The sequence below is a fragment of the Sander vitreus genome, unplaced genomic scaffold (genome assembly GCF_031162955.1).
Source record: "Sander vitreus isolate 19-12246 unplaced genomic scaffold, sanVit1 ctg697_0, whole genome shotgun sequence".
Taxonomy (NCBI): domain Eukaryota; kingdom Metazoa; phylum Chordata; class Actinopteri; order Perciformes; family Percidae; genus Sander; species Sander vitreus.
Genome location: NW_027595786.1, coordinates 1 through 10,968, shown reverse-complemented (window position 1 = coordinate 10,968; position 10,968 = coordinate 1). Strand labels below are relative to the sequence as shown.

Sequence of the window (10,968 nt, the reverse complement as noted above, 5' to 3'; positions counted from 1 at the left end):
CAGTTTTTTTCTTCTTAAACACTCAAACCCTGTCATTAAATCAAACTGCTACATGTGAAAATCTAGTGGGACTCGAACCCCAAATCTCTGGGTTTAACTCAAAGTAAGTGCATTATTTTAGCATGAACCCGTTAATTCAACAGGAATCATACAATTTAAATGTTCACTGCTGCCTTGTGTCATTAATTGCAATATCTAAAGGTTGACTCTGGTGGGACTCGAACCCACAACCTTTGAATCTCTTCTTTAGAGATTAGCTAGAAGTCCAATGCGCTGTCCATTGCGCCACAGAGCCACTTTGTGCTAGTAAAAAATAGTCACAAAAAAGACCTAAAGCTTCAGGGGCTTCCTTCAACCTGTCATGTTATAGTTTAAATGTTCACTGTTTTTTTATCAGCTCTAAAAATGTAACTTCAGTGGAACTTAAACTAACATTCTTTAAATTTCTTCACCAGAATATATTCCATTTACATATTACTGAAACCATAAATGGCACTTTTCTTCTCCTAAAAAACTCAAACACTTCTATTAAATCACACTGCTACATGTGAGACTGAACTGTGGTGGTACTCAAACCCCAAATCTATGAGTTTAACTCAATGTAAGTTCATTACTTTAGCATGAAGTCATTAATTCAACATGGACCCTACAGGTTAAAGATTCACTGCTGCCTTGTGTCATTAATTTAAATATCTAAAGGTCGACTCAGGTGAGACTCAAACACACAACCCTTGAACCACTTCTTTAGAGACTAGCTAGAAGTCCAAATGTGCTGTCCTTTACTCCACAGAGACACTTACAACTGCACCAAAATGTTTGCAAAAAACACAAGCACGAAGGGATTCATTCAACCTATAATCTTTTAGTTTAAATGTTCATTGCTGTCTTTTAATTGAACTTCAGTGGAAATTAAACCAAAAACCATAACAGTTCTGCACCAAAATGTTTCATGTAGATATTACTGAAACCACAAACAGCAGTTTTTTTCTTCTTAAACACTCAAACCCTGTCATTAAATCAAACTGCTACATGTGAAAATCTAGTGGGACTCGAACCCCAAATCTCTGGGTTTAACTCAAAGTAAGTTCATTATTTTAGCATGAACCCGTTAATTCAACAGGAATCATACAATTTAAATGTTCACTGCTGCCTTGTGTCATTAATTGCAATATCTAAAGGTTGACTCTGGTGGGACTCGAACCCACAACCTTTGAATCTCTTCTTTAGAGATTAGCTAGAAGTCCAATGCGCTGTCCATTGCGCCACAGAGCCACTTTGTGCTAGTAAAAATAGTCACAAAAAAGACCTAAAGCTTCAGGGGCTTCCTTCAACCTGTCATGTTATAGTTTAAATGTTCACTGTTTTTTTTATCAGCTCTAAAAATGTAACTTCAGTGGAACTTAAACTAACATTCTTTAAATTTCTTCACCAGAATATATTCCATTTACATATTACTGAAACCATAAATGGCACTTTTCTTCTCCTAAAAAACTCAAACACTTCTATTAAATCACACTGCTACATGTGAGACTGAACTGTGGTGGTACTCAAACCCCAAATCTATGAGTTTAACTCAATGTAAGTTCATTACTTTAGCATGAAGTCATTAATTCAACATGGACCCTACAGGTTAAAGATTCACTGCTGCCTTGTGTCATTAATTTAAATATCTAAAGGTCGACTCAGGTGAGACTCAAACACACAACCCTTGAACCACTTCTTTAGAGACTAGCTAGAAGTCCAATGTGCTGTCCTTTACTCCACAGAGACACTTAGAACTGCACCAAAATGTTTGCAAAAAAACACAAGCACGAAGGGATTCATTCAACCTATAATCTTTTAGTTTAAATGTTCATTGCTGTCTTTTAATTGAACTTCAGTGGAAATTAAACCAAAAACCATAACAGTTCTGCACCAAAATGTTTCATGTAGATATTACTGAAACCACAAATCAGCAGTTTTTTTCTTCTTAAACACTCAAACCCTGTCATTAAATCAAACTGCTACATGTGAAAATCTAGTGGGACTCGAACCCCAAATCTCTGGGTTTAACTCAAAGTAAGTTCATTATTTTAGCATGAACCCGTTAATTCAACAGGAATCATACAATTTAAATGTTCACTGCTGCCTTGTGTCATTAATTGCAATATCTAAAGGTTGACTCTGGTGGGACTCGAACCCACAACCTTTGAATCTCTTCTTTAGAGATTAGCTAGAAGTCCAATGCGCTGTCCATTGCGCCACAGAGCCACTTTGTGCTAGTAAAAAATAGTCACAAAAAAGACCTAAAGCTTCAGGGGCTTCCTTCAACCTGTCATGTTATAGTTTAAATGTTCACTGTTTTTTTTATCAGCTCTAAAAATGTAACTTCAGTGGAACTTAAACTAACATTCTTTAAATTTCTTCACCAGAATATTACATTTACATATTACTGAAACCATAAATGGCACTTTTCTTCTCCTAAAAAACTCAAACACTTCTATTAAATCACACTGCTACATGTGAGACTGAACTGTGGCGGTACTCAAACCCCAAATCTATGAGTTTAACTCAATGTAAGTTCATTACTTTAGCATGAAGTCATTAATTCAACATGGACCCTACAGGTTAAAGATTCACTGCTGCCTTGTGTCATTAATTTAAATATCTAAAGGTCGACTCAGGTGAGACTCAAACACACAACCCTTGAACCACTTCTTTAGAGACTAGCTAGAAGTCCAATGTGCTGTCCTTTGCTCCACAGAGACACTTACAACTGCACCAAAATGTTTGCAAAAAACACAAGCACGAAGGGATTCATTCAACCTATAATCTTTTAGTTTAAATGTTCATTGCTGTCTTTTAATTGAACTTCAGTGGAAATTAAACCAAAAACCATAACAGTTCTGCACCAAAATGTTTCATGTAGATATTACTGAAACCACAAACAGCAGTTTTTTTCTTCTTAAACACTCAAACCCTGTCATTAAATCAAACTGCTACATGTGAAAATCTAGTGGGACTCGAACCCCAAATCTCTGGGTTTAACTCAAAGTAAGTTCATTATTTTAGCATGAACCCGTTAATTCAACAGGAATCATACAATTTAAATGTTCACTGCTGCCTTGTGTCATTAATTGCAATATCTAAAGGTTGACTCTGGTGGGACTCGAACCCACAACCTTTGAATCTCTTCTTTAGAGATTAGCTAGAAGTCCAATGCGCTGTCCATTGCGCCACAGAGCCACTTTGTGCTAGTAAAAAATAGTCACAAAAAAGACCTAAAGCTTCAGGGGCTTCCTTCAACCTGTCATGTTATAGTTTAAATGTTCACTGTTTTTTTTATCAGCTCTAAAAATGTAACTTCAGTGGAACTTAAACTAACATTCTTTAAATTTCTTCACCAGAATATATTCCATTTACATATTACTGAAACCATAAATGGCACTTTTCTTCTCCTAAAAAACTCAAACACTTCTATTAAATCACACTGCTACATGTGAGACTGAACTGTGGTGGTACTCAAACCCCAAATCTATGAGTTTAACTCAATGTAAGTTCATTACTTTAGCATGAAGTCATTAATTCAACATGGACCCTACAGGTTAAAGATTCACTGCTGCCTTGTGTCATTAATTTAAATATCTAAAGGTCGACTCAGGTGAGACTCAAACACACAACCCTTGAACCACTTCTTTAGAGACTAGCTAGAAGTCCAATGTGCTGTCCTTTACTCCACAGAGACACTTAGAACTCCACCAAAATGTTTGCAAAAAAACACAAGCACGAAGGGATTCATTCAACCTATAATCTTTTAGTTTAAATGTTCATTGCTGTCTTTTAATTGAACTTCAGTGGAAATTAAACCAAAAACCATAACAGTTCTGCACCAAAATGTTTCATGTAGATATTACTGAAACCACAAACAGCAGTTTTTTTCTTCTTAAACACTCAAACCCTGTCATTAAATCAAACTGCTACATGTGAAAATCTAGTGGGACTCGAACCCCAAATCTCTGGGTTTAACTCAAAGTAAGTTCATTATTTTAGCATGAACCCGTTAATTCAACAGGAATCATACAATTTAAATGTTCACTGCTGCCTTGTGTCATTAATTGCAATATCTAAAGGTTGACTCTGGTGGGACTCGAACCCACAACCTTTGAATCTCTTCTTTAGAGATTAGCTAGAAGTCCAATGCGCTGTCCATTGCGCCACAGAGCCACTTTGTGCTAGTAAAAAATAGTCACAAAAAAGACCTAAAGCTTCAGGGGCTTCCTTCAACCTGTCATGTTATAGTTTAAATGTTCACTGTTTTTTTTATCAGCTCTAAAAATGTAACTTCAGTGGAACTTAAACTAACATTCTTTAAATTTCTTCACCAGAATATATTCCATTTACATATTACTGAAACCATAAATGGCACTTTTCTTCTCCTAAAAAAACTCAAACACTTCTATTAAATCACACTGCTACATGTGAGACTGAACTGTGGTGGTACTCAAACCCCCAAATCTATGAGTTTAACTCAATGTAAGTTCATTACTTTAGCATGAAGTCATTAATTCAACATGGACCCTACAGGTTAAAGATTCACTGCTGCCTTGTGTCATTAATTTAAATATCTAAAGGTCGACTCAGGTGAGACTCAAACACACAACCCTTGAACCACTTCTTTAGAGACTAGCTAGAAGTCCAATGTGCTGTCCTTTACTCCACAGAGACACTTAGAACTGCACCAAAATGTTTGCAAAAAAACACAAGCACGAAGGGATTCATTCAACCTATAATCTTTTAGTATAAATGTTCATTGCTGTCTTTTAATTGAACTTCAGTGGAAATTAAACCAAAAACCATAACAGTTCTGCACCAAAATGTTTCATGTAGATATTACTGAAACCACAAACAGCAGTTTTTTTCTTCTTAAACACTCAAACCCTGTCATTAAATCAAACTGCTACATGTGAAAATCTAGTGGGACTCGAACCCCAAATCTCTGGGTTTAACTCAAAGTAAGTTCATTATTTTAGCATGAACCCGTTAATTCAACAGGAATCATACAATTTAAATGTTCACTGCTGCCTTGTGTCATTAATTGCAATATCTAAAGGTTGACTCTGGTGGGACTCGAACCCACAACCTTTGAATCTCTTCTTTAGAGATTAGCTAGAAGTCCAATGCGCTGTCCATTGCGCCACAGAGCCACTTTGTGCTAGTAAAAATAGTCACAAAAAAAGACCTAAAGCTTCAGGGGCTTCCTTCAACCTGTCATGTTATAGTTTAAATGTTCACTGTTTTTTTATCAGCTCTAAAAATGTAACTTCAGTGGAACTTAAACTAACATTCTTTAAATTTCTTCACCAGAATATATTCCATTTACATATTACTGAAACCATAAATGGCACTTTTCTTCTCCTAAAAAAACTCAAACACTTCTATTAAATCACACTGCTACATGTGAGACTGAACTGTGGTGGTACTCAAACCCCAAATCTATGAGTTTAACTCAATGTAAGTTCATTACTTTAGCATGAAGTCATTAATTCAACATGGACCCTACAGGTTAAAGATTCACTGCTGCCTTGTGTCATTAATTTAAATATCTAAAGGTCGACTCAGGTGAGACTCAAACACACAACCCTTGAACCACTTCTTTAGAGACTAGCTAGAAGTCCAATGTGCTGTCCTTTACTCCACAGAGACACTTAGAACTGCACCAAAATGTTTGCAAAAAAACACAAGCACGAAGGGATTCATTCAACCTATAATCTTTTAGTTTAAATGTTCATTGCTGTCTTTTAATTGAACTTCAGTGGAAATTAAACCAAAAACCATAACAGTTCTGCACCAAAATGTTTCATGTAGATATTACTGAAACCACAAACAGCAGTTTTTTTCTTCTTAAACACTCAAACCCTGTCATTAAATCAAACTGCTACATGTGAAAATCTAGTGGGACTCGAACCCCAAATCTCTGGGTTTAACTCAAAGTAAGTTCATTATTTTAGCATGAACCCGTTAATTCAACAGGAATCATACAATTTAAATGTTCACTGCTGCCTTGTGTCATTAATTGCAATATCTAAAGGTTGACTCTGGTGGGACTCGAACCCACAACCTTTGAATCTCTTCTTTAGAGATTAGCTAGAAGTCCAATGCGCTGTCCATTGCGCCACAGAGCCACTTTGTGCTAGTAAAAATAGTCACAAAAAAGACCTAAAGCTTCAGGGGCTTCCTTCAACCTGTCATGTTATAGTTTAAATGTTCACTGTTTTTTTTATCAGCTCTAAAAATGTAACTTCAGTGGAACTTAAACTAACATTCTTTAAATTTCTTCACCAGAATATATTCCATTTACATATTACTGAAACCATAAATGGCACTTTTCTTCTCCTAAAAAAACTCAAACACTTCTATTAAATCACACTGCTACATGTGAGACTGAACTGTGGTGGTACTCAAACCCCAAATCTATGAGTTTAACTCAATGTAAGTTCATTACTTTAGCATGAAGTCATTAATTCAACATGGACCCTACAGGTTAAAGATTCACTGCTGCCTTGTGTCATTAATTTAAATATCTAAAGGTCGACTCAGGTGAGACTCAAACACACAACCCTTGAACCACTTCTTTAGAGACTAGCTAGAAGTCCAATGTGCTGTCCTTTACTCCACAGAGACACTTAGAACTGCACCAAAATGTTTGCAAAAAAACACAAGCACGAAGGGATTCATTCAACCTATAATCTTTTAGTTTAAATGTTCATTGCTGTCTTTTAATTGAACTTCAGTGGAAATTAAACCAAAAACCATAACAGTTCTGCACCAAAATGTTTCATGTAGATATTACTGAAACCACAAACAGCAGTTTTTTTCTTCTTAAACACTCAAACCCTGTCATTAAATCAAACTGCTACATGTGAAAATCTAGTGGGACTCGAACCCCAAATCTCTGGGTTTAACTCAAAGTAAGTTCATTATTTTAGCATGAACCCGTTAATTCAACAGGAATCATACAATTTAAATGTTCACTGCTGCCTTGTGTCATTAATTGCAATATCTAAAGGTTGACTCTGGTGGGACTTGAACCCACAACCTTTGAATCACTTCTTTAGAGATTAGCTAGAAGTCCAATGCGCTGTCCATTGCGCCACAGAGCCACTTTGTGTTATTAAAAATAGTCACAAAAAAAGACCTAAAGCTTCAGGGGGCTTCCTTCAACCTGTCATGTTATAGTTTAAATGTTCACTGTTTTTTTTATCAGCTCTAAAAATGTAACTTCAGTGGAACTTAAACTAACATTCTTTAAATTTCTTCACCAGAATATATTCCATTTACATATTACTGAAACCATAAATGGCACTTTTCTTCTCCTAAAAAACTCAAACACTTCTATTAAATCACACTGCTACATGTGAGACTGAACTGTGGCGGTACTCAAACCCCAAATCTATGAGTTTAACTCAATGTAAGTTCATTACTTTAGCATGAAGTCATTAATTCAACATGGACCCTACAGGTTAAAGATTCACTGCTGCCTTGTGTCATTAATTTAAATATCTAAAGGTCGACTCAGGTGAGACTCAAACACACAACCCTTGAACCACTTCTTTAGAGACTAGCTAGAAGTCCAATGTGCTGTCCTTTACTCCACAGAGACACTTAGAACTCCACCAAAATGTTTGCAAAAAAACACAAGCACGAAGGGATTCATTCAACCTATAATCTTTTAGTTTAAATGTTCATTGCTGTCTTTTAATTGAACTTCAGTGGAAATTAAACCAAAAACCATAACAGTTTCTGCACCAAAATGTTTCATGTAGATATTACTGAAACCACAAACAGCAGTTTTTTTCTTCTTAAACACTCAAACCCTGTCATTAAATCAAACTGCTACATGTGAAAATCTAGTGGGACTCGAACCCCAAATCTCTGGGTTTAACTCAAAGTAAGTTCATTATTTTAGCATGAACCCGTTAATTCAACAGGAATCATACAATTTAAATGTTCACTGCTGCCTTGTGTCATTAATTGCAATATCTAAAGGTTGACTCTGGTGGGACTCGAACCCACAACCTTTGAATCTCTTCTTTAGAGATTAGCTAGAAGTCCAATGCGCTGTCCATTGCGCCACAGAGCCACTTTGTGCTAGTAAAAAATAGTCACAAAAAAGACCTAAAGCTTCAGGGGCTTCCTTCAACCTGTCATGTTATAGTTTAAATGTTCACTGTTTTTTTTATCAGCTCTAAAAATGTAACTTCAGTGGAACTTAAACTAACATTCTTTAAATTTCTTCACCAGAATATATTCCATTTACATATTACTGAAACCATAAATGGCACTTTTCTTCTCCTAAAAAACTCAAACACTTCTATTAAATCACACTGCTACATGTGAGACTGAACTGTGGTGGTACTCAAACCCCAAATCTATGAGTTTAACTCAATGTAAGTTCATTACTTTAGCATGAAGTCATTAATTCAACATGGACCCTACAGGTTAAAGATTCACTGCTGCCTTGTGTCATTAATTTAAATATCTAAAGGTCGACTCAGGTGAGACTCAAACACACAACCCTTGAACCACTTCTTTAGAGACTAGCTAGAAGTCCAATGTGCTGTCCTTTACTCCACAGAGACACTTACAACTGCACCAAAATGTTTGCAAAAAACACAAGCACGAAGGGATTCATTCAACCTATAATCTTTTAGTTTAAATGTTCATTGCTGTCTTTTAATTGAACTTCAGTGGAAATTAAACCAAAAACCATAACAGTTCTGCACCAAAATGTTTCATGTAGATATTACTGAAACCACAAACAGCAGTTTTTTCTTCTTAAACACTCAAACCCTGTCATTAAATCAAACTGCTACATGTGAAAATCTAGTGGGACTCGAACCCCAAATCTCTGGGTTTAACTCAAAGTAAGTTCATTATTTTAGCATGAACCCGTTAATTCAACAGGAATCATACAATTTAAATGTTCTCTGCTGCCTTGTGTCATTAATTGCAATATCTAAATGTTGACTCAGGTGGGACTTGAACCGACAACCTTTGAATCATTTCTTTAGAGATTTGCTAGAAGTCCAATGCCCTGTCCATTGCGCCACAGAGCCACTTTGTGTTAGTAAAAATAGTCACAAAAAAGACCTAAAGCTTCAGGGGCTTCCTTCAACCTGTCATGTTATAGTTTAAATGTTCACTGTTTTTTTATCATCTCTAAAAATGTAACTTCAGTGGAACTTAAACTAACATTCTTTAAATTTCTTCACCAGAATATTCCATTTACATATTACTGAAACCATAAATGGCACTTTTCTTCTCCTAAAAAACTCAAACACTTCTATTAAATCACACTGCTACATGTGAGACTGAACTGTGGCGGTACTCAAACCCCAAATCTATGAGTTTAACTCAATGTAAGTTCATTACTTTAGCATGAAGTCATTAATTCAACATGGACCCTACAGGTTAAAGATTCACTGCTGCCTTGTGTCATTAATTTAAATATCTAAAGGTCGACTCAGGTGAGACTCAAACACACAACCCTTGAACCACTTCTTTAGAGACTCGCTACAAAGTCCAATGTGCTGTCCTTTACTCAACAGAGACACTTAGAACTCCACCAAAATGTTTGCAAAAAACACAAGCACGAAGGGATTCATTCAACCTATAATCTTTTAGTTTAAGTGTTCATTGCTGTCTTTTAATTGAACTTCAGTGGAAATTAAACCAAAAACCATAACATTTCTGCACCAAAATGTTTCATGTAGATATTACTGAAACCACAAACAGCAGTTTTTTTTCTTAAACACTCAAACCCTTTCATTAAATCAAACTGCTACATGTGAAAATCTAGTGGGACTCGAACCCCAAATCTCTGGGTTTAACTCAAAGTAAGTTCATTATTTTAGCATGAACCCGTTAATTCAACAGGAATCATACAATTTAAATATTCACTGCTTGCCTTGTCTCATTAATTGCAATATCTAAAGGTTGACTCTGGTGGGACTCGAACCCACAACCTTTGAATCACTTCTTTAGAGATTAGCTAGAAGTCCAATGCGCTGTCCATTGCGCCACAGAGCCACTTTGTGTTAGTAAAAATAGTCACAAAAAAGACCTAAAGCTTCAGGGGCTTCCTTCAACCTGTCATGTTATAGTTTAAATGTTCACTGTTTTTTTATCATCTCTAAAAATGTAACTTCAGTGGAACTTAAACTAACATTCTTTAAATTTCTTCACCAGAATATTCCATTTACATATTACTGAAACCATAAATGGCACTTTTCTTCTCCTAAAAAACTCAAACACTTCTATTAAATCACACTGCTACATGTGAGACTGAACTGTGGTGGTACTCAAACCCCCAAATCTATGAGTTTAACTCAATGTAAGTTCATTACTTTAGCATGAAGTCATTAATTCAACATGGACCCTACAGGTTGAAGATTCACTGCTGCCTTGTGTCATTAATTTAAATATCTAAAGGTCGACTCAGGTGAGACTCAAACACACAACCCTTGAACCACTTCTTTAGAGACTAGCTAGAAGTCCAATGTGCTGTCCTTTACTCCACAGAGACACGTAGAACTCCACCAAAATGTTTGCAAAAAACACAAGCACGAAGGGATTCATTCAACCCATAATCTTTTAGTTTAAATGTTCATTGCTGTCTTTTAATTGAACTTCAGTGGAAATTAAACCAAAAACCATAACAGTTTCTGCACCAAAATGTTTCATGTAGATATTACTGAAACCACAAACAGCAGTTTTTTCTTCTTAAACACTCAAACCCTGTCATTAAATCAAACTGCTACATGTGAAAATCTAGTGGGACTCGAACCCCAAATCTCTGGGTTTAACTCAAAGTAAGTGCATTATTTTAGCATGAACCCGTTAATTCAACAGGAATCATACAATTTTAAAATGTTCACTGCTGCCTTGTGTCATTAATTGCAATATCTAAAGGTCGACTCTGGTGGGACT

At 35.8% G+C, this 10,968-nt stretch overlaps 10 non-coding genes across 10 annotated transcripts; all 10 read right to left on the bottom strand.

The window, feature by feature from the left end:
• Window positions 1-203: 203 nt before the first annotated feature.
• Window positions 204-295, bottom strand: trnar-ucu (transfer RNA arginine (anticodon UCU)). Its single transcript is given in 2 exon segments — window positions 204-239; window positions 259-295. It is a non-coding gene; the product is annotated as a tRNA-Arg (tRNA).
• Window positions 296-1,180: 885 nt separating this feature from the next.
• Window positions 1,181-1,272, bottom strand: trnar-ucu (transfer RNA arginine (anticodon UCU)). The gene is given in 2 exon segments: window positions 1,181-1,216; window positions 1,236-1,272. It is a non-coding gene; the product is annotated as a tRNA-Arg (tRNA).
• Window positions 1,273-2,158: 886 nt separating this feature from the next.
• trnar-ucu (transfer RNA arginine (anticodon UCU)) lies at window positions 2,159-2,250 on the bottom strand. The gene is given in 2 exon segments: window positions 2,159-2,194; window positions 2,214-2,250. It is a non-coding gene; the product is annotated as a tRNA-Arg (tRNA).
• Window positions 2,251-3,133: 883 nt separating this feature from the next.
• Window positions 3,134-3,225, bottom strand: trnar-ucu (transfer RNA arginine (anticodon UCU)). The gene is given in 2 exon segments: window positions 3,134-3,169; window positions 3,189-3,225. It is a non-coding gene; the product is annotated as a tRNA-Arg (tRNA).
• An 886-nt stretch (window positions 3,226-4,111) lies between these two features.
• Window positions 4,112-4,203, bottom strand: trnar-ucu (transfer RNA arginine (anticodon UCU)). Its single transcript is given in 2 exon segments — window positions 4,112-4,147; window positions 4,167-4,203. It is a non-coding gene; the product is annotated as a tRNA-Arg (tRNA).
• Window positions 4,204-5,091: 888 nt separating this feature from the next.
• Window positions 5,092-5,183, bottom strand: trnar-ucu (transfer RNA arginine (anticodon UCU)). The gene is given in 2 exon segments: window positions 5,092-5,127; window positions 5,147-5,183. It is a non-coding gene; the product is annotated as a tRNA-Arg (tRNA).
• Window positions 5,184-6,069: 886 nt separating this feature from the next.
• On the bottom strand, window positions 6,070-6,161 carry trnar-ucu (transfer RNA arginine (anticodon UCU)). The gene is given in 2 exon segments: window positions 6,070-6,105; window positions 6,125-6,161. It is a non-coding gene; the product is annotated as a tRNA-Arg (tRNA).
• Window positions 6,162-7,047: 886 nt separating this feature from the next.
• Window positions 7,048-7,139, bottom strand: trnar-ucu (transfer RNA arginine (anticodon UCU)). Its single transcript is given in 2 exon segments — window positions 7,048-7,083; window positions 7,103-7,139. It is a non-coding gene; the product is annotated as a tRNA-Arg (tRNA).
• An 888-nt stretch (window positions 7,140-8,027) lies between these two features.
• Window positions 8,028-8,119, bottom strand: trnar-ucu (transfer RNA arginine (anticodon UCU)). The gene is given in 2 exon segments: window positions 8,028-8,063; window positions 8,083-8,119. It is a non-coding gene; the product is annotated as a tRNA-Arg (tRNA).
• A 1,857-nt stretch (window positions 8,120-9,976) lies between these two features.
• trnar-ucu (transfer RNA arginine (anticodon UCU)) lies at window positions 9,977-10,068 on the bottom strand. The gene is given in 2 exon segments: window positions 9,977-10,012; window positions 10,032-10,068. It is a non-coding gene; the product is annotated as a tRNA-Arg (tRNA).
• Window positions 10,069-10,968: the final 900 nt, after the last annotated feature.